We start from the raw sequence: 17,997 nt of genomic DNA, 5'->3' as shown, positions 1-17,997 counted from the left end.
AGCATTGCATACGGAGAGATCAGCCAGTAAATGGCATTAATAAACTGACCCGAATAAATCGAGAGTATATAACGGACAGTATAACCTACGTCATAAATGTCATATTCGAACAGTAAAACCTGCCGGTTTATGGATTGGTCGCGCTGAATTGTTATAGCCGGCATCCCGCAAAATTTGTAACAGTTGCACAATCAAAACAATCAAGATAGATTTAGGTTATTAAATAACGCTATTTTATGTATTTTAATCTTGATCCGTATCTTTTCATAAATATATTATGTTTTCTATCGTTTTATCTTTTAATTACTAAGCCCAGTCTATATGTGTATATAAATAACTATTTATATAACTATTTATATTGATGAAATTGTTGTTTAAATCATTGATAAAAAGGTTAATCTTATGTTACATAAAAGATCATGTCCATTCTGATATTACAAAGCTATGATATGAATAAAAGATAATATATGAAAATTTTTGTAGATATTAACATTTAATTTTTAACAAGCCGATAATACTATTCTCAATTGTAAATAGACTGTTTTTGTTTTATTAAACTAACTGTATTACTGTCATCTGTGTCAACAAGTTTATTTGTAACAAGAAGCGATTGTTTGATTTAATAACATTTATTTACTATATGAAGACCAATTAAAAAATATATTATCTCACATTACATGTATAATGACTGTGTATTTTAACATGCAGCAGTGAATTAAATTCACTGATTCATGTGAGTGACTCATTTCAGTGATCAGATGAGTAATAAAAATAACATAATCCGCAAAATCTTTGAATATAAATAATTACAATTATGTTAAAAAATAAATAATACTCGTTTCTACCAGTATAAGATTAATCTTGGTTCAACTTACTCTTCACTTTTTTTTCTAATTCTTAACGCATGCTGGTCACATAAGTTTGAAAATCTGGAAGTCGAAGTAGTGTAAGTAAAGAGATTATATTCAGATTCTTCTTTTTTTAGTAAAAAAATATAATGCAATACAGTTGAAGAGGTTCGTTAATTCGCTTTTAGTTCACGAAGGTAGCTTAATACATGTTCTTTCTACCAGCCTTCACCATCACGTTCATTCATTTCGCTCTTTTACATTGTTCCTCATCACAAGGCGTTTCTCATCACAATGGCCGCGCGAATTAGCATGCCGAATACTTTCATGTGCACGTGAGAGTGCTAATTTTTCGCGTTTGTTCATTTTTACGGTGTTTCTCTCGCACACATATTTTGCATCGCTCTGACATGGAACATTAAAAATTTAACAGAAAAGCTTTTGTTGTTGAACACATTACATGCATAATATGGAATCGAATTGTTGAATTTGGTTGTATAACACGTGATTAAATTTAAATAATTTCGATGCTTCTTTACAAGGTATAGATATTTCGTGTTGTTAATTAGTGTGTGTTTTCAGTTTAAATTAAACAAAGTAAAAATCGCTGTTAATTTAGTGGCACCGACTGTTAATAAAAATCGATTTGTATTCTGCAGCGTGAAAAAAATCAGAGTGCATATCATTTATGCTTGTAGCTTTGAATGTATGCTTGAAAGATTCGATCGTGAATCTTTAATATATTCACGTAGAGCAGCGTTTCCGATATTTTACAATTCGCGGCACATTAAATGACGAACCAAATTTCTCGAGGTACATCATTAAATGTACACGCTTCAGCGCTCAGTATAGATTTTTACTATCAGATACCGCTAACACGACGTTCAAAACTAAAAAATAAAGTTCTAAAAGTTTTACTTTTTTTTTATCGTTTTAAAAGTGATTTTATTGCAATAATGATATCACTTTGGTTAAAATAAAAGTAAACGCAACATAATTTAGTTAATTTTTAAAATTCTTAAACATTTTTTTACTTTATGTCTCATTCGCTCTTTTACTTATTTCTAAATTTTTTTTCTTTTTTTTACTTTCTCTAAAATTTTCGCAGCACACTGGGAGACTTTTTTGCAGCACACCGCATGGAAAGAATAGCTTTGCTGAAATATTTAAAAATTTAGCTGAATATAGATCTGAAAATGATTTTGATTAATTCATCAAAAAAATTATATAAAATATTCGAGCATGAGCAATCAACAAAAAATTTCCATATTCTATTAGGTGTTGGAATTAATTCGTAGCGTTTTTTAATGAAAGAATGTTATTTATTTCACATGAGCATTAAAAAATACATTAATGAAAGTACTTCCCATCACTTGTAAAACGCTACGAATTAATTCCAACACCTAATAGCAATCATCTTTTAAAGGTATATACATTTTGATGGATCAATTAAAATTATTTTCATATCTATATCTATTATAGCTACATTTTAGATACTTCAAAATCGTCCTGTCCTGTTTAAAAAAATCCAAATTGATTTGATGTAGAATAATCCCGAATAATCTAAATCAGAGGTTACAATTAACTGTATGTCCGATTCGCTTTTAAGATAGCATAAAATTAAAGCAAACAAATGCAATAATTAAATATGCCATTATAAACATTATCTTTAATGATACTTATACGAAATAAATTTTAATAAAATAAAATAAAAAGATTTCGTATTATTAATAAATAAGGACGTTAAAACTTAAAAAAGTACTATGTTCTTAAAGAAAGTTACTAAAGCTTATCAATTTACCAAAATAAACAAGATTTCAACAACGATTTATCTATAAATTGAATTTACAGATTGTATTCGCAGATGTAATTCGCAATTTACTTACTAAATTACATCATCAGATATATTCCAATATTACACTTCTCTTGATACGACGTGTAACAATGTCCCAACATTTTAACTACAGTTGCCCTCAGCGATATCTGCGCTAGTTATCCGCTGCATGAATATATAACTTTTAGTATCACCATACTTAGGACCTGATATTATTACGTCTATCAAGTAATCCCGTAGTGAACGGACGTACAACTGTTGCAGGAGTAAAAGAGAAAAACTTTATAAAAGTCTCATAGCGATAGGGAGTCGAAATAATGCGCCTTGTGTGCACGCGAAGGTAGGAGCCAGTCGGTTGGAGGAATAGTCACTGGCGGAATGCAATTTGTATTAATTTCAACGGAATTAGGAGTTACGCCTTGGGCCGCAATTAAAATTTGCATAAACAAATTTTGCTCCTCGGTTTAAGCTCGGGAAAGATGGGGAAGTCATTTCCTTACTTTTTCGCTCCCTCTTACTTTCCTCGTGCTTTCAGCCAAACGCATTTTCATATCTTTCTGTCCATCGTCTCGTGTCTATCATCATATATCCCGGACATACGATGCATCTCGCCAAGTAGAAAACATCTGTATTATACTCAATTATTCCTCGAGCATATTTTACACATGATCTCTCCTCACGTTGATAAAATTCTAAGTCTTCATGTATTTCTTGCAGTCCGTATTCTTATCTTTCGCCATTCGCCATTCTGTAAATTATATGATGATTTGCGAAGCTTAGTTATCTCATTTCTCGCAAACAAAATAAACGTATAAATCACACAGTACACAGAATTGTTATAAAGTTGCTGTTGGGATAATAAATTTTGTTATGTGAGCAAAATGTCGAGAGAAAATTGCATATAATTACACAAATTTTATACTTCATTTAAATTCAAAAGAGATGAATACTTAAAGAATGACGAAACAGAGTTTTAAATTTTTATCGAATAACGTATATTATCTACGCAATTTATGGTTAATAAAAATCTAGTCTGATTTTTATGCGGTTCTCCAATTTTCATTTATATTCTCCCTCACATATTTTCTGGTATTTTCCATTTCTTTTTCATATAAACTTTTTTTTGTTCGTTCTCTATATTTTTCTCTCCTTTTCTTTTATTTCTTATTTACCTTGTTTTCCCATTCTCTGCTTCAAATATTCAATAATTTTTTTCATCCGCTTTCTGTTTCTTTCTCTCACCCAATTTTTTCATACTCCAATTTTGCGCCAATTTTAAAGTATATTTCTTCATTTTTCAAAACTTCCGTGATTCTTCCTTTCTCTCTCTCTCTCTCTCTCTCTCTCTCTCTCCTTCTTCTCTTTCTCTCTTGTGCTTTCTCTTCTTCTCTCTCTCTATCTATCTATCTATCTATCTATCTATCTATCTATCTATCTATCTATCTATCTATCTATCTATCTATCTATCTATCTATCTATCTATCTATCTATCTATCTATCTAGCTAGCTAGCTAGCTATCTATCTATCTATCTATCTATCTATCTATCTATCTATCTATCTATCTATCTATCTATCTATCTATCTATCTATCTATCTATCTATCTATCTATCTATCTATCTATCTATATCTCTATAAACTCTTCTCTGACAATCATTTTATGTGTGCTAATATGATTACAAAAAGAGTGTCGAGCATAAAGAGCTCGCCCATGCTATCAAAGAATCTTCGTAACAGTTGAGAAGAGGAATTACGCCTGTACATTAGCTTTGACGAGTTGAAGTCCATTGAAGAGAACGGGATCGGGTGTGGTCACCAAGTGCTCGAGACAAGAAGAGACGAAGCTAAAAGAACAGGGTAAAGTGCGAGAAAGTGTGGAAACTGAGGAGGGACGCCAAGAATAAAAGACGTGCTTTATTACAAGCAGCACTCAGGGAACACGACGCCCTTACCGGCCACGGGACCAGCAGCGCTCAATACGTTTAATTAAGTGCAGAAATATTCCACATTAAAGAATTAAGGAGACGTCTCCATCGAGATTCTTCTCTCCCGTCGCGTCGCACATTCCGAGATTCCCTCCCTCGACTCAGCATTGAAGACAAAAGATGTGCACAGATTTTTCCTTCAGCCGGAAATCCTATTTCCTTGTGAAAACTACGTTGACTCTACTGCGGCGGAATTGAGATTTTCCGCAATAATTTGTATAATTTCATCTTATCGCATTAACAGCCATGCTAGAGAGAGAAAAGAAATGGTTGGGTCGAATTTCAATAAACTAGTAAATGAAAAAATAGAAAATCTACATCATTTATTCCGCAAAAGCTGAAATATAATGGACTTAATAACTCAGTTTATTTTCATTATTTGTGATTATATCTAAGTACATATTAAAAAGGACCCAAAAATAAAGCAATCCATTACATATTTAACTTAAAGAAATTTATTTGCATGAATTTTTGAATAAGTTTATTCTAAATCGTGATAGAAAAGAATATTATTAATGCATCAATCTCTATTTAGATCTGTTTCTGTCAATTTGATCTATCAATTCGATATGCATTTTGCACAGCAGTACTTCGCTCTCTATTCGATTGATAAATCCACATCGATGCAGCCGACTTTGCATCTTTTTAATCACACTATCTTCGCGTCGAAGTCGTGATTCTTTTTAAAAGGCGCAATTTGCCGACTTTCACTGTCTATCGAGACGCAGAGGTTTACGGGTCGCATTTATGCTGTTCCTATCACGGTGTGATTAAGGCTATAATCCGATAAAATTCGCTCGTTGGGTCGTTGGAGACTAGGCGAGGATGCCCCAGTTTCCGAACCAGCGAGTACCTGATAATGAGGTTAGTTTCATCGTGGAAACGCCGTGGGTAAAAGGGTTCGAACGACTGGAAGACCTCCGGCACTTCCGTCAGCGAAACACCAACATATCGCAAGAGTACCTTACGGCGATACGATTACGTCAGAGTAACCAGCATCTTTCTTACGGAAGTACTTTTTCTTTCGGAAGTATATGGCAAATAATAACACAAACGCGTTAAAGTTGCAAGAAAGATTGATCAAAAATAAAGAAAAATATACAGGGCAAATAAAAGTCAAGCGCGACAATTAGAGCGCAAATTAATTATTTAATGTATTCTTTAATCAGTACAAGAATCAAACGTTTCGACTTCATTCCGAAACATCTTTAGTGAATCAAAATATAATTGTAAGCGTTGTTGCAACGTGAACGATACACTTATTGACTACGTTCAGCAGAGAAAACTAATCAATCAACACTTAGTGATTCTTTAATATGATTGGTTCTTGTTTTTAGTTCATCGCTGGATCTATGTGTAGGAACCAATCATATTAAAAAATCGTTAAGCGCTAACTGATTAATTTTCTTTGCTAAAGCCATTATTTCTTCATTTAGAGTTTGAAAAACAACACTCACAATTATATTTTGATTCACTAAAGATGGCTCAGAAAGAAGCCGAAACATTTTTTTTCATTCTTCTACTAATTAATAATAAGAATACATTAAATAATTAATTTGCGCTTTAATTACCACACTTAACTCTCATTCGCTTCATATAGAGAATCTATTGTTTATATTATTGTTATGATCAATACACCTAATAAAAATAAAAATATAATTTTCATTATGATTTCATTATGGTTTAACATAAAGTATTTTATAAACAATTTTGTACGCGTTGTATAATTTACATGTAATTATGTATAAAAAATAAATTCTAAATATATCAATTGAATGATATATGATATCAAAATAGAATAGAATAGATATTTCTCAAATGCATGATTTTTCTATAATTTATATTTGTGTCTACATTTGTGCTAATCTTGCAAAATTTCACATAACACATAACACAGAAAATGTGCACTTGTGTGTATGTGTACGTTGTTTGTTACTTCATCCAAAAGGATTCTTGCGGCATGGCAGTCATTTTCAAAGCGAAACCTTTACAACGCAAAAGTGCGTCAAATAGCTCTTCTCTCCTCTCGCAGACAAGGGAGTTTTATATCTTGTACTCATCCCTTTTACTCTCTCGAGCGCGCTAGGATGTTATTACATATATAATCTTAAGCTACTGTTTTTATTCTCTCTTACAGAACCCGCCAACTTGTCCAAAAAATAAACGGAGAATTTTATTTTGAAAGTGAAAAAAATCCGACTATATAATTCTCGAATACTTGAAATATTATATTAATGGAAGAAATATCTCAGAAATTCATACTGTGATCATAAATTCTGATTACCAACAGTATAAAAATATCTGTTTAAATAGATAATATCGTATTTTTTTGGAAATAAAAATAAAAGTATAAAAGTTAAGAGTACATCAATATTCAAGAACATTTTTTATATTATAAAAAATATTATAAAAACGAAATTAATTAATTTTCTCTTAAAAAAATGTCACTCAGAAATTTTCAAGTATTTAACTCGGCTAATAATATAATTTTGTAAAAATTTTCTTTTACAGAGAAAAAATTCTACATTCTGAAATGTTTGTGAATTCGTGTACATTTTTGTAAATTCTAGGATTTCTGTTTTAAAGAAAAAACTAAAATATGGAATCTCAATTTGTTTTCTACAAGCTAAAAGAGTCTGAAAAATATACTATTATACTTTTAACCAAAAAGCTTAAAAAGTGTTTTGGTAAAAACGTATTTTACGCTGAGATACATTCACAGGTCATGAAAATCATCGGATAAAGAAAATACAAGAGTGAACAATGTGAATTTGAAATTTCCGCGACAATGAGTCTCTCGAGACGCTACGCGGACATTATGCGGGCACTGTAGCAGAATAGCTGCACGAACAATTGTATCAGGTAGAGAGGACACGACCGACGAAATAAAGAAGAATCGATTTATTCGAATGTAATACGTCTCCGGAGACTAGACAATGGGTAAATCTTCCAGGCTTCATTATTCGTCCATTAGCTATAAGTAATCGATGTTTAACGACGATGTTTACATCTCAATGGTTCAGCTAATTTGAATAAATCTGACCATGGCCTTTGTAAAGTTGTTTATTATACATAGAATATTAGATCGGCAGTTAGAATTTTAAACATTTATTTAAAAAATTATTGAATAAAAAATTATGATTTTTACTGAAATTAGAACAGTATAATTTGAAACATATAAAAATGTAAATATGATATCTAATATTTATGTTTTCATATATTCCGAATTTCGCTGTTCTAATTTCAGTATAAATCAATTTTTAATTTAACATTTTTTAAAAATAATGTAATCATATATATTTATTTAAAAAAAGATTTATTTAAAAATATACATAGTATAAATATATATTGCATTAAAAAAATATATATTTACAATTTAATTAATATAATATATGTATAATATTTAAACTCTAACTTTTTTTTTATTTAAACTCTGTTTCTTGTAAATAATTGTATAATTAAACATAAAGAAGGTATCCTCTTAGAACAATATTTTCAAAAATTTTTTGAAACGTTAATCCGACCCGAATAACTCAATAAACAAGAATTTTTCTTTTTTATGTAACTTATGCAAAATATGCACGTAGCAAGTGCGCCAAAAAGCACGATCTTTTAATATGTTTCGTAATCGACATCAAAAAAATTAATGCTCACGAGCTTTCGTAACCCAGTCACATATTATTATTATTCCAATGTTGTCGGATATTATACATATTTCTGTTATTTTAAATATTCATATTAAACGCATGGAACATGAGGTAAACGAACTTCTTTATTATAGTTCAACGGGATTGAAATAGAATTTCATATAAGTATAATTAATGACCGTTCTCTCTCAAGCGCACTTGTGTAGCTACCATGAAAAACATGACGTCAGCATGAAACACATTCGTCTGCGAACCGATGAGTCACGCTTTATACAGAGAAATCTCATTGTTGTAAACATATATAAAGTACCCATACAATTGCAAGGTTGGTGATATTACAATTTTTAAAATATAAATCCCATCTTTGTTTTAAGCCATATACTTAATTCTGACAACTGCTTCATTGCGTTATCAATTGAACTGTTTATTTAAAAAATGTAGCGAAATGATAGGAAAGAAAAATGATACGAGAAGAGAAGATTTATTTGAACGAATCGAAGTGATGATAAATTTAATAATATTTACTGAAGCATTAAACTTTGTATTATAATTTGCGATTTGAATTTTTCTTAAAAATATATGTGTTAACGTTTACTTTTTAAATAAAATAAAAAAATTATAATTTTTCTATATTATACTGAAAAAATACAAAAAATTTAGCAGCGTTTCAAAAAAAATTTTTTTCAATGAGAATATGTATAGTCTCCTTTTTAATATTAAAATATAATATAACAATAATTTAATTACATTTTAACCCACATTTCTTTTAAACAACTTTATACAAAGTATTAAAAAAATTCATTGTATTAAAAAAAATTAATTTATAAAAATTTAAAGATTATATTGATTCATTCATAAAATCGTGTTTTTTAATTATTCCTTCCTATTATTTTTTCCTTATAAATAATTCTTTCTTCCTATTCGGATCCGTAATTTTTTAGTTCATAAAAGAAAATTGTAATTCAATGACAAGGCTCAAAATAAATTACTGTCATACGAAGAAATGCATAAGGAGAACAAGAGAAACTTAATAGTTACAAAGACGGAAGCGTAGAATCAATCCTTGACATAGATATGTTTAAGTTTCCACGTCGTTGTGTCAAACTGAAATCATTAAGGAAATTCATATCAAAGTTCTACTACCATTATTAGCAACAGCCTTGCACTACGCGTAACTTTCTCCTCGAAATGTTCTCGCAACCTCTCGTGATCTCACATATGAGCAGAAATCAGACTCCGCAAATGAGTACTGTGAAAATGTTACGAGTATTATGAAAATGTTATCATTACCTTGCTGACGGAATTATTTTGAAATGTACATGACGAGTATTTATTGATCAGATACATAGAAATAAAAATTTAATTAATTGTTTTCTTTCCATTTTTTTGTAATAGTAATTTTTAGTAGTACAACTTTAAAGGAAATCTTCTTGTTTAAAAAACAATAAAATATCTTTAGGAACTTTATTATAAAGAAAATTATTTATTCTAATATTTTAAACTTTTTACGAATAAAAGATATATGTTTCATAGATGTCTTTAAATTTTTCTGAATTTTCATATTACGCTCCCTCTAGTTCAACGAAAAACGATTCACGACATGGTCGATTTGTGGGAGTTTTCATCTGTCTTCTATAAATCTGAAATAAAAAAAAGTTTGTTTTACTCGTTGAACATTGTTTTTTATATTAATTTACTAAAGAATTAAAGTAACAAAATGATGGTTTATAAAAGTAAAATTATCGATTTTTGTACATTAGCAGGCTGTCATTTTATTATTTTCACACTTCAAAACATGTAGTACCAAAAACAACGTTTAACGAGTAAAACAAACTTTGATTTTTTTTTATTTTAGGAGGGAAACGAGAGTTTCCAGAATTCGATTACATCACCACGGAATGTTATTGCTTGAACTATAAAAGCGAGAGTCCAATATGTAGGTAAAAATTCAGAGACGTTTAGAGAGATTTATGAAATATATTTTTTATACATAAAAAATTTTTAATATTTGAATAAATAGTTTTCTTTAAAAAAAACAGTCTTAAGAACATCTTATTTTTTTAGCTTCTAGACAAGAATCCTCCCTTGAATTTACAAAGTCGCTATAATGTCTTTATCGTTTCCACTAAGAAACTATAACTTGTCTTAATTCTCTCGACTTTTATTATTTCGCTTTTATCACTAGTTCAGTCGCCGCCGACGTCGCAGCAGCAAGACATGAAACGCGCCCTCGGTTCTTCACTCAACTTCCGTCTTTTAAAACGGATGCGCAGCAGCCCGCGGGGGTTAAGTACGAAGGTCGGTTCAAAAGAGCAGGAATCGTCGGCTGAGCGCTCTCTCCGTTACGGTAGCCAAGTTTCTCACTAAATTCACGAAGTTTAGCGGTACAATTTACCCGCGGCGTGCCAGGTAAGTCGCCGTTCCTGACGCGTTGAGCCAGAGGCGGTTATCAAGTGCGTGATAAACACTGGTGCATTCTGATGAAAGAACTACGAGTATGGCGAGAATAGCTTTATTTTTGTTTTTTGAACGTACCTATCGACGCGCTGTTCCATAATGCGATTTTATAGATCGAGAGAAACATAAAAATCCCCTTTACGTTCATAAATTCGTAGCATTTTTTTTTAGAAGATACTGTAATTTTTTAATAAACTTTTTATGTATGTACATAGTAGAAGCGAAACAGAAAGAATCTAATGTCACGCAAAATGAGAAAGATATTTATCGAAACCTTTTTTAACAAGAACTTTGACGAAAAAAGTATCGTGCTTACATAATTATGAATCGAGTATGAAATTTGATATTTGGATGAGTTCATTAATTTGGTACGAAAGTTCGAATTGGTGATGATAAATTTATAATCCTTTTTCAAAGTTAAATATTTTTTACTAATGGTAAATCTGTTCCGTTGAAAGATATTGACAGCTTTGAGAACATCACATGTTTTATTTCATATATCATTTCCACACCGAGCAAAAGATTACTATTATTTTCATAATCCTTCTCGATACCTCTTCTTTTTCTCTCTTATAAATAAAACTCTATATTATTTGAGGTTCCACACCGTTTAAAATACTCATTCATTTTATCTATCTCACGAGATATTTATATGACGTATGTAACTCGATTATTGTGATTTGTGATCTCAATTTTTTTTCGAGGCGATGGACCACTTGTTCGTCTATTTGTGGACGATTGCATCCTATTCATCTTCTAGTCTCGCGCTCATGAAATACAAAACGTTACATCCCATATAGCGCAAAAGCTTGCAGCAACATTGCTGCAATATTTACAATGCTACTATGTAATAATATTACTAGAGTAATCCGTGTTGTATAAGATGTTCGCACAATCTGCCGATCTCGATCGCGATCTTTGGAAGATCAAACGCATGCGATTCTCCACGTCGCACAATTTAATCAACGAGCGTAGATTTATCGAACGGGACGTCAAATTTAACCCCGTGTTGACCAATTTCGACGGTTTACCCTCACTACCTCGTTATTGAGAGCCTCTGGGTACGTAGACCAGGGGCTTAAAGAGGAATTGGCGGAGCAGAGTTGCACCTACCCTTAACTGTGCCACGAAGAGTTTGCCATGTCGTCGTTATGCTCGGTACTGGGTACGGCTCGAGGGAAAGTACAGGATAGGTAGTCTCGGAAAAACTGCAGGTCACTGGAAAAACGATGGTACCAATAGTTCTAAGAAAATTCGTACTGCCGATATTACCGACTTCAAGAAAATATTTCCTCACTCTTCTTACTTATACTGTTTCGAGAAATGCTAAGAAATAAGAATTTATACTTCGACGATATTACATACTAAAAGTCCTCTGAACATGAAGAAGTGTACTTGAGAATATGCTTACACTTTATTCGTGTTTATTTAAACTCTTTACGTTTACACTTTATTTATATATAATAAATATCTCTTACTTCTATTTTACGTTAACCGGAAAAAGTAGATATATATATTATTTTAATTATTTTAGCTAATGTTAATTTCGATTCTATGTCATAAAGTAATTTATACATAAGATTATAATATTGAAACTGCAATAATTATCTCATTTTTTTATGTAAACGAACACTGGAGTGTTTTTATATCTTAATTAAATCTCTATTGTTAATAACATATTGTATATTGATTGTTTTTCAATTTATTGGCGTTTAAAAATATTATAAATTTACTTATAATTTTTTGAGAAAGGTAAGAAGAAAGCAAATAAATATTAAGTGGAATAAGCATATTAGTTTATTATGCCAATATTTCTAAAAATAATAAAGGAAAAATAAAAAATTTTATTCAATATAACATCTTTTTCAATGCATATTTAAAGGAATTGCATATTTAAAGAATAGTTACTAAAAAAAAACAACATGCATTTTACAACAATTTTGCTGCTGATGTATAAAAACACCCCAAGTAAACATTCCTGGATTAAATAAGTTAAAAATTGATACAAAAATCGTGCGATTAATTTAGACCTAATCTTGCTAGTAGCTAACTCTACCTGGGCTTCAATCTTAATTGGAATTTATCCTTTTTTGCACTTCAAAAGCATTTATCTTATTAAATTAACATTTGCCAGGTATACACAATACTTTTGCGTAAATTTAATTTTGATCTTAATCAGTCCCTTTTCAAACCGTTTTATCCACATGACCTTTTATGTAACTCATTTTTCACATTAAAAGTGTTATTCGCGCGACATTGTTACTCCAACGTAAAATGTCAACCCTTGTCTGGTCTCGGTCAACCTTAGTCCGCTGTCTTCCTCTCGTTGGAATTTCTCGCATACTGTCCATCAACGGCTTGCACCTTTTTTACGTGCTCACCAGCCACGGCTAGCCGGTTTGGCTGACATCCAAAGTTCAACGATAGCTGCATTCCAATAGGGTCTTTCCCTTCTGTAACGTGGTCTGCGTAACGTAATATATGCACATACACGCGGGAGAGCAAATAGGACACGCTATATAACGTGGGGTGCGTAAAAGTGCGCACGGATATAAATTTGACTTTCGTAAATTTTGCGCACTACCCCAAGAGATTTATATTGCCCGCATATTCGCGGCGACACAGCCAATTTCCAAAATCGATTTACGATCCACCCGACAAAACATTGAATATCATTTCCTCGATTCGCGACCTCATTTCTTAGTCATAACTTAAGATGACATCGTGGGATGACAATGTCGTGTAACGTATGAAATCTCACAAAGATAAAATCTATGCAGTGTAACGCGATAAATTTGTGATAAATAATTTAATAATGTACGAATATTTGAATATCGTTTCCTCGATTCGTGACCTCGTTTCTTAGTAACGTAAGATAACAGTCTTGGGATGATATAAATGTCGTATAACGTTTGAAATCTCATAAAAGTGATAATCCAGCGTAACGCGATAAATTTATATTAAAAATTTAATAATTATGAATATTTAAATAAATATTAATAAGCACAAATATTTAAATAATGATGTATTTGAAAAAATATCGAAACTATAAAATCGTACCGGCTGGTCCTTTTCAATAGCATTTGCATACAGTGAAGTGTTTTGATGTTTCATGATACATATTTTCAAGCTTCAAAGCTGTCCTCATAAATTAAAAACGTGATAAGGATATAAAAAATTAATTAATTGTGATAGTTTTGAATGAGAATAATTTGATACCGACTCGATTTTTCTTTATCCTTGCCATCTAAATTCAAGTCAAAGTTTATTCATTTGATTAGTGTTGCGAGGCGGATGCAGGGAGACCTGTATCCTACTTTAGGGATCGAACGTGCGATGTATACGAAAAATGTGGGTTCAACCAGCTGGTAGTCGTAACTTTTTTTACGTAGGTAATCAATTTAAGTTTGGATGGGCAAAAAGTGTTACTGTGCAGATAAAAGAGGTGTGAATAGAATGGAAAGTTATTTTTTAAAGGTAACTAGTTATCGTTTTCGAATCAAAATAGTAACTAATTACCGTTACTAATTACTGATTCGTAAAATTAACAATTCATTACTTTTCTATTACTTTTTCAATGCTGAAATCAGATTAGTCTAAAAGATTTTACAATATTCTGTGTTTAAATATTAATTTAAAAATAGTAAACTAATGACATAATATTAAACCAATATGAGTGAGAACATAACTAGAAAGCGATTTTCCGGTTCGAATTTAAAATTTTACATATATTCTAATAACATATATAATAATATTTTAGAGTGAATTTATACATGTATATAGATATACATATAATTCTACAAACCACGCACCGATTTTCGGTCTTAAAATACAATTCAATCACTTAACACACAAAAATCACTTAACAAGTGATTTTTTATAATAAATTTTGTAATACAAGGCATCATTTTCATCTATTAATCATAGACTTAATAGACATAGACATTGCATTCCTTGAGCTTTTAGTATGTACTCCATTAGAAAGACTTGAATCATAAGCATCTCTTTTCAATTCCATCAGTATCTGTCTTCTCGATACTTCAGACTACTTTAGAGAGAAAAAGCGATATGATTCTAGCTAGCTTATTCTTTTTATAAATCGATAGTGACATCTTCATAGAAATGCGCAGTCTGTTCTTATTACGTCTACGCTGATAATACAGCATTGCGATAATTTCGCGAACAATATCTGTTGCTGAACGTCGACGCTAACGATCTCTGGCAGGAAAATCGAATCGAGACATGACTGTCAATGTGTCAGCGGTCTTACAAAGTTGGTCGAAAGGGGATCTTTACGCGGCTTGACGGGCTCTTACGTCAGCCACTCTGTCGATGCGATTTTTTTCTTTTTTCTTTTTCTTCTTTTACTTGTAATCACCGTGCAATCTATCTATCTATCTTTAGGAAGCAATTATCACGCTTCAATAATGATTTCGGTGAACGATTGGACAAGAGAACTTGCTAAAGAACGGTAGAAAGACTCGAACAGAATCTTGCGCCGTCAATCTACACGGAGAAACTTGATTGTTGACCCGAGCAAGTCAATAATTAAATCCACTTCCTGGTGAGCACGGCGGCTTCGATCCTCATGAATTTTCAAGAAACGCGAGGAGGCGAGCGGGTTACACCGAAGCGAAAGGCGAAAAGGAAAAAGGTGATATTTGAGAAGCAAACGCAGGAAACAGGTCGCTCGCGGGACTCAACTTGGCAACTACCAGGATAATGGAAGTTGCGTTCAACGAGACTGTATTATTTTGAAGCGTGATATTGTTGCAAAGCAAAAACTGTCAATGCAACTCGCTATTAGTAGCTCTGTTATCGAAAATGCATTCATTTTGACGCAGTAAAATGCCGAGGATTTCTTAGTCTGATTAGCATAAGCTGCATTAATATTTCATTAAAATCTCGTATAGTTAGTGGGAGGAATTTAAATGATATTAAAATAATTTAATCATAATGTATACGATACATGAAAAGAGACACAAATATTGTTAACGTATCTCATCATTTGTTATTTATGTTATATATTAAGCTTTATAAATATTCAAATTTTAATAATTTTTAGTTTTATTATTAACTCCATATTATTTACGCGTTTTTTTAACGTAATTAGTCGCGTGTTTTTAACATTATATCTTCAATTTTATTTTATTTTTTTAAATTTACAATTAAGTAAAAATTAATAATATTCTATACATTCTTTAGATAAAAATAAATGCAAAACATTATTTTAATTGTGAAATAATTTGCACTAAATACAATCTAAATATAATATGTATAAATAGCATTTATACATTTAGAATTTATAAGGTTGAGGTCCTGAATACCTCACGCGAGTAATTAAGAGTTGATACAAGATATTTACTATATAATCTTGTAAAATAAAATAATTCCCTGAGCATTCTCGGATTGTCCAGATATTTTTGTTCAAAATTCCAAGTAAGATTAGAGAAAATTTAAATGCAATTTTGAAGTACATTGGTGTGCAACGTAAACAAATTATATTGAGTATTTATATTGAGTATAGTAGAAGACAAGGATTCTTTGAGATCAACCATATTTATCATTTTTTATATAATTGTGTTTGGAGTCACACAATATATATATATAGAATAAGAGTACCTATAGAATAAGTAAGAGAAGTTTATTAAAATATAATACGTATATCAGTGAGCTACTTTATTCTACTGAGTATTGTCTACTCTGATTTTTTAAATAAAAACTTGTGAACACACACACACACACACACACACATCGTTACGTATGCTATATTTACTACTAATCGATTATCAACATTTTGCATTACCAAGAAAAAATAATCAATAAAACAATATTTTCAGAAAGAGACAAAATTTATTAAATTTAAAAGTAAAATTTAAAATTTTCACTGAATTTAAATTTTCATTAAAACAAATCCTCAATTTTCAAAAATTTTAAAAATGATATTTTATTAATGCTCAAAGAAATTTTGAGAATTTTGAATTTAAATTAATTATTATAATTAATTAATATTTTAATTAATTATTATTAATATAATTAATTTTGAAATTAAATCTACTTCTTCCTGAAAATAGAATTTCTTCAGTTATTTTTTTCTTTTCAAAATTCTTTTTATTTTTTTTTTTCAAAGATAAATAAAAACCTCTTGAAAATTCAAGATTTTCCAGGTTCTTTCAAGTTCTTTCAGGTAATAAACACCCTGAAAAATTTAATATCATTTATTAACATAGGTCAGGTTTTATATTTTGTTTCACAATATCAGTTCAGTTAATAATTACAAATATATTCTGATGACTTCATTTTAAGTCGAACTATATCACAATTATATATAGAATAACTTTCGTGTTACACTGACAGTACAATTTTTCACCGAATAATCCGCAACTTTAACAGCACGCAGCCAGATTACAGATTTTACACTCGCACGAGCAATATGGTCAGCGTCTCTTCGATTTTTCCAGCCGTCTAACGCTTTCGCTGCGCCATCGCGGATAGAAGGATAGGAAATGTGTGATACAAGAGAACGGAAAAACCGCGAGAGGGTCGTAAGAAAAGCACGCGGCGACGCAGCCTGCTCACAGACTCCACCAGTCTCTCGGTCGAATGAAGAAGGCGAAGAAGAGCGAAAAAGAGAAGAGAGACGAAAACGACCGCCGGATACGGAAATGGCGCAGTGTCCCGCGGGATACGCGGAGTCCGCGATTGTTTTGGCCGGGCTCCCATTTCCACGGCTTTATGGGCAGCGGACGGAATTTGTGGCCATCTCATATATATAGCCGCGCAACGAACGCGCCGGCACTTTTGCCTCGCAGGTCGCGGCCGCGTCGCCATTAGTTATAGACCCGCCGCGCCATCGGGGGTTTCACCCTTCTCCTGCTCTTCCTTTCTCACCCTCTCTTCCTCTTTCTCGCACATATCCCGCTGCGCGGAATTGTTCTTATTTTCCAAAGTTCCGTCGAGAGAGAGCTGCTCGGCTACCGCGACCGACACCCCGCCGTTGCCACCGGCGCTCCGCCAGCTTTTTCCACCGTCCGCGCCTGGTACAATGGTTATACCGTCCTTTGTATCGGCGTCGGGATCGACACGATGGATACCGCTCGAGTTGCTCCAGTTCAAAGTTGAAGCCTAGTTTTTCTTTCGTTAACCGGCGATGTCGTACCCTTTGTCACGAGGGTAAAGGGTATGCCAGGCAAAAAAATGCAGACGTGCCGAACCCTTCACAGCGAT

At 31.7% G+C, this 17,997-nt stretch overlaps 1 protein-coding gene and 1 long non-coding RNA gene across 5 annotated transcripts in view; one reads left to right on the top strand and one right to left on the bottom strand.

The window, feature by feature from the left end:
• The window catches only part of LOC147907063 (uncharacterized), a 233,418-nt gene extending 227,655 nt beyond the window's left edge, over positions 1–5,763 (top strand). For both annotated transcript variants that reach the window (XR_015547703.1, XR_015547702.1), the window contains one exon: positions 4,419–5,763. This is a non-coding gene — a long non-coding RNA (uncharacterized LOC147907063). The remainder of the gene's footprint in view (positions 1–4,418) is intronic.
• Positions 1–17,997, bottom strand: part of LOC105143137 (limbic system-associated membrane protein) — a 222,755-nt gene that overhangs the window by 177,943 nt on the left and 26,815 nt on the right. The gene's annotated exons all lie outside the window — the stretch shown is intronic.

Source organism: Acromyrmex echinatior, chromosome 16 (assembly GCF_024713525.1).
Source record: "Acromyrmex echinatior isolate Ae372 chromosome 16, ASM2471352v2, whole genome shotgun sequence".
Lineage (NCBI taxonomy): Eukaryota > Metazoa > Arthropoda > Insecta > Hymenoptera > Formicidae > Acromyrmex > Acromyrmex echinatior.
Note: the sequence above shows the minus strand (reverse complement) of the source record. Positions and strands in the feature narration are given on the sequence as shown.